General features: G+C 46.7%; 1 protein-coding gene and 1 pseudogene across 1 annotated transcript in view; one reads left to right on the top strand and one right to left on the bottom strand.

The window, feature by feature from the left end:
• The window catches only part of MAPKBP1 (mitogen-activated protein kinase binding protein 1), a 132,112-nt gene that overhangs the window by 8,922 nt on the left and 117,575 nt on the right, over window positions 1–5,615 (top strand). The gene's annotated exons all lie outside the window — the stretch shown is intronic.
• LOC112122737 lies at window positions 3,676–4,023 on the bottom strand (annotated as a pseudogene).

Below are 5,615 nucleotides of genomic sequence, written 5' to 3'. Positions count from 1 at the left end.
CCCCCAACGCCACCCCGCCGAATCAAAAACAAAACAAAAACCCCAGCCCCCCCCCACCGAACCAAAAACACCCCCCCCCCGACCCCCCCCCCCCCACCCCCCCCCCCCAAAAAAAACCCCCGAGTGCAGCCCCGCCGAAACAAAACAAACAAAAAACCCCAAGCGCCGCCCCGCCACTCCAAGATTGGCCGCCCCTTACAAGGTGCCGCCCCAAGCATGTGCTTGGTCAGCTGGTGCCTGGAGCTGGCCCTGTCTACACAGTTCTTATACCAGTGTATGTGTATCTGTTTAGAAACCAATATAGTTAAATTAGTGAAATCCTTAGTGTGGCTGCAGTTAAACCAGTGTATAAAGGTGCTTAAATGGACGGGAATAAGCTATACCAGGATAAGCACGTTTATACTGGTATAGCTGTGTCCACCCTGGGAAAGGGGGGAGTTTAATCTTTTGAATTAGAGCTATTTCTAAACTAATATTTGTAAATTGGTACAAAAATTGCATGTAGGCCAGACCTTGGAAAGTTAAATGCTTAGAAATGTAATGCTTCTTTCAATGATTGAAGTCCAGCTAAGTGCCGGTGGGGGTTTATTTGGGGACAGGACTCCTCTTAAATCCTGAGACAAAGCCTTGATCCTGCAGCAGCCCACGCTGACTTCCCTATTCACGGTATTTTAGAAAGCAAGTTGGACGTTGGGGTTGGTCTCTAGTGGCTCTGTGGGTGGCATTGTGTCTTGCAACAGAAGAGAGCTTGTTTGAGACAATCCTGAACTCTTGTTCCTGGCAAGCATCCGGAGCGACACTGAGCCTGGGTCTGCACGTAAAATTTAGATCGATCTAGCGACGTTGCTCAGGGCTGTGAAAAACTCACACCCCTGAGTGCCATAGTTAAGCCAATCTAACATAAGAACGGCCATACTGGGTCAGACCAAAGGTCCATCAAGCCCAGTATCCTGTCCTCTGACAGTGGCCAATGGCAGGTGCCCCAAAGGGAATGAGCAGACAGGTTATCATCAAGTGATCCATGCCCTGTCACCCAATCCCAGCTTCTGGCAAACAGAGGCTAGGGACACCATTCCTACCCATCCTGGCTAATAACCATTGATGGACCTATCTTCCATGAATCTATCTAGCTCCCTATTGAACCCCGTTATAGTATTGGCCTTCACAACACCCTCTGGCAAGGAGTTCCAGAGGTTGACAGTGTGTTGCGTGAAAAAAATACTTTCTTGTGTTTGTTTTAAACCTGACAGCGTTAATTTCATTTGGTGGTCCCTTGTTCTTGTCTTAAATAAGGAAGTTTTATTTACTCCTTCTCATACTTTCTCTATACCACTCATGGTTTTATAGACCTCTATCATATTTTCCCCCCCCTTAGTCGCCTCTTTTCCAAACTGAAAAGTCCCAGTCTTATTAATCTGTCCTCATATGGAAGCTGTTCTATACCCCTATTAATTTTTGTTGCCCTTTTCTGAACATTTTCCAATTCCAATGTATCTTTTGAGATGGGGCAACCACATCTGCACGCAGTATTCAAGGTGTGGGTGTACCATGGATTTATATAGAGGCAATATGATATTTTCTGTCTTATTATCTATCCCTTTCCTGATGATTCCCAACATTCTGTTTGCTTTTTTGATTGCCGCTGCATATTGAGTGGATGTTTTCAGAGAACTATCCACAATGACTCCAAGATCTCTTTCTTGAGGGGTAACAGCAAATTTAGACCCCATCATTGTATATGTATAGTTAGGATTATGTTTTTCAATGTGCATTACTTTGCATTTATCAACATTAAATTTAATCTGCCATTTTGTTGCCCAGTCACCCAGTTTTGTGAGATCCTTCTGTAGCTCTTCGCAGTCTGCCTGAGACTTAACTAATTTGAGTAGTTTTGTATCATCTGCAAATTTTGCCACCTCACTGTTTACCCCTTTTTTCCAGATTGTTTATGAATATGTTAAATAGGACTGGGCCCAGGACAGATCCCTGGGGGACACCACTTTTTACCTCTCTCCATTCTGAAAATGGACCATTTATTCCTACCCTTTGTTTCCTATCTTTTAGCCAGTTACCAATCCATGAGAGGAACTTCCATCTTATCCCATGACAGCTTATTTTGCTTAAGAGCTTTTGGTGAGGGACCAAGTACTGATATATGGAGATATCCTATCTCCTAGAACTGGAAGGGACCCCGAAAGGTCATCGAATCCAGCCCCCTGCCTTCACTAGCAGGACCAAGTACTGATTTTGCCCCCGATCCCTAAGTGGCCCCCTCAAGGATTGAACTCACAACCCTGGGTTTAGCAGGCCAATGCTCAAACCACTGAGCTATTCCCCCCCACTTGTCAAAGGCTTTCTGAAAATCTAAATACACTATATCCACTGGATCTCCTTTGTCCGCATGCTTATTGACCCCCTCAAAGAATTCTAGTAGATTGGTGAGGCATGATTTCCCTTTACAAAAACCATCTTGACTATTTCCCAACAAATTATGTTAACCCCTAGTATAAATGCAGCTACCTCGACAGAAGAATTCCTCTGTTGACCTAGTTACTGCTGCTTGATGAGCTGGGTTACTTACAGTGACAGAAAACCCCCTTCCATCAATGTAAGAAGCATCTACACTACAGCGCTACAGTGACATAGCTGCAGCTGTGCCACTGTAGTGCCCATGGTATAGACATGCCCTGAGGTTATGCTTTCAGTTCCTGAAGGAGCTCTTTGCATTGCATTCTGTCATCATCACCAGCTCCTCTTCCCTGCCATTGGCTGTGCAGATGATTCTGGAATGTTGTATGGATGGAATAAGGAGGCCTGGAATGAAGTGGGGGCTTGGAAAGCAGCTTCCCCCCCCTAGTCTTTGCTTCAGGAAGGTGAGGGTTAAGCTTATGTCATGATCAAGGCTGGTCAGGGAGGATGTGGGTGAGCCCAAGTTTGGGAGCTCATGCTTGTTGGCTGCGTCCAAATAATATAAAGGACATATGTGCCTTCTCAAGAGTGTTGCTTGTTCCAAAATAAATTTTTGCATGTGCATGTCATGGTGATGTCTGTACCTAGAAAGGAAGAACCACAAAACATAGTCAGCTGTTTCTGAAGCCTGGGCCCACAGGAGAGAGGCGTAAGGAAATTGTACGTTTGTCTGTTTTTGATAAATCTCGTAATGGCACATCTGTAGCTCTCCACGCACGGTAGAAAGGTGAGTAGGCGTCGTTGCCCCCTCTTCACAGATGAAGAAACTGAGCTTTGGTGACTTCCCGTGGCTACTGAGCGAGTTAACAGAAGAAATGGGAATAGCACCCAGCTTTCCTGGCTCCCAGGCTGGGTCTTCATCTACTGGCCCACTCTGCCTCCTTTAGATATAACCCATAAATATGTGTTGCTTGTAATTGACAGACTGTTCATTGTGTTAACATTTTTACCTGCACATTTCTCCTCTCCTCCTTTCCCTCTCCGTGCTACCTGTTATACACCACCTTGAAATTATCAGCTGGGGTACAGAGGGAGAAAGCCAAACACAGTTTGTACTTAAAGGGGGAGGACAAGGTTAATCAATAGCAATGTTTCTTTGCTAGGGAACTCCAGCACCAATCACTTCCTGTTCCTGGAGAAAGGAAGATTTTTTTTCCCTCCCTCCAGATGTAATGTCTCAAGATGCACATCTCCAGCACCATCTCCTTACATGGGCTTGGGGGGAGGTCTCAGGGCAGCGACCGCAGGCCTGAACCTGGGCGGAGGGTTATGGTCCTTCCGGGCCTCCCGGGAACGGTTTCTCACTACCTTGCTGTGGATGGTGCAGCTGACGCAGTAATGCAGCTTCACATACAGCTTGGGCAGCATGTACGAATCGAAGACACTGGCTTCGGAGATGTCCCGGACCGTGGCGGCCTCCATGATGTTCCGGATGACTAACTTCTTGATGGCCTTGTCCTTGGGGACGCAGCGGGCACAGTTGGTGCAGTGGATGGGCTGGATGTGCCCACAGCCCTTCTTTGCACGTCAGTTGTTCCGCCTTTTCTTGGTCATCTTGGAACAGACGGATACAAGGCAGTAGAACAAACTTGTGCATTTGTCACAGTTCGAATAAGAGCCTGATTCTAGAGATGCTGAGCATCTGCAACTCACATTGACTTCAAGTGGAGTTGTAGGATCTCAGCACTTTCAGATGAATTCTGCCTGGATACGGAAAAGATGTTGTCCTTTGACTCTTGGAAAGTAGCTATGTAGTCCTTCCTGTAGGACAGTGATGGTGTTGCTAGGGTACGGTTACCCTTCTGTACCAGTCTGGGGACATGCTCTCCATGTTGGGCTTTTCCTAGAATGTCCCGTATTTACCCTGGGAGGAAGGTCAGTAAGACCCATTAGAGCCTCTTGCTAGGGGAAGGGAGGGATGGCATGTTAACAAGTGAGGTGCAGAGAGCCTAACGTACACAAATAAGGTCATCTGCTGTGTGGATTTTAATGGTTGCTCCATGCCCTGGGTGCTCACACACTTCTTGCCTGGATGATCTCTTACAGCACTTAAACCATGTATTGTGTTTGATTGTATATCTCCTTTATGTTTGTCAAATGGTATTTGGAGAGAGTTTGGACCTTGGGAAATATAACCTTGCTTGTGAGACAGGTTCTGCTTTGTCCCCACGACCCAGATGCTGTGTTGGCTGTTGGGCTGAGTCTTGGTGCGCACCACAGTAACTGTCTGGAGCCAGCCAGGTCTTAAATGTTGTCTCTGTGCTATGACAATGAGCCTGGGTTGTAAAATACAGCCCCTGCCTCCCTCAGTTGTTGTCTCACTGGGGCATGGACAGGTTCCAAAGAGTTCAGCTCCTTCAGTTTTGCTAGAGACCTGGTCAAAAAGCGAGATCGCTACATTCAAGGCCAACTGAAGGAGAGATGGGCTTGGTCATGTTTGACACCCTTTGTCATGCACGGCTGTTGGTCATAGTGTAGACCCAACCATGTTGTATCATGGAGCAGTGTCTGCACTTGACTGGAATGAGACTACACTAGTTTTGGGCCATACCGCTTCTGGGAACAAGGGGTTGGAGTTGAGCTGAGTGCACTATCCCTCATGATGTTGATTCTCCAGCTGTTGAAATGTAACCAGTGTTCTTGGTCTTCAAAGCAGGGATTGGCTGTCACCATGTGTTTTACAGTGCTTAGCAGAATGGCACTCTGATTTCAGTACTATTGTAATACTGATCAAACCCCACTGTCATGCGCTTCAAGCTTTCATTGTGTTTGATTCATCTGCCTCCTATGTGGCTTATGAAGTCCTCCAGGGTTCCTGCAAAGCACCAGTCACCAGAACTTCCCTCCGCTAATGGAGTTCTTTTCCCCAGACATAGCCTGTTCTCTGCACTTTGAATGATTAGAACTCCAGTGAGGCTGACACACATCCTGGCTCAGCAAATCTCCCACTGTTACGCTGGCATTTGTGAGAACAGCAGTGGGAGCGTTTGGAGACAGGGCTTGGGAATTTCATTACCACAAGGCAATTTAACCTTGATCACCTCTAGACAGCATAATACTAAAAATGCTGAAGGCTTGTCTACATACCTGCCATTGGTACAACTGATGGAGCTGTGCTGTGCACCAGTGAGATATCTCTTCCCCCC

The sequence above is a fragment of the Terrapene carolina genome, unplaced genomic scaffold, assembly GCF_002925995.2.
Source record: "Terrapene carolina triunguis isolate 2854851 unplaced genomic scaffold, T_m_triunguis-2.0 Scaffold96, whole genome shotgun sequence".
In the NCBI taxonomy this organism is placed as follows: domain Eukaryota; kingdom Metazoa; phylum Chordata; order Testudines; family Emydidae; genus Terrapene; species Terrapene triunguis.
Note: the sequence above shows the minus strand (reverse complement) of the source record. Positions and strands in the feature narration are given on the sequence as shown.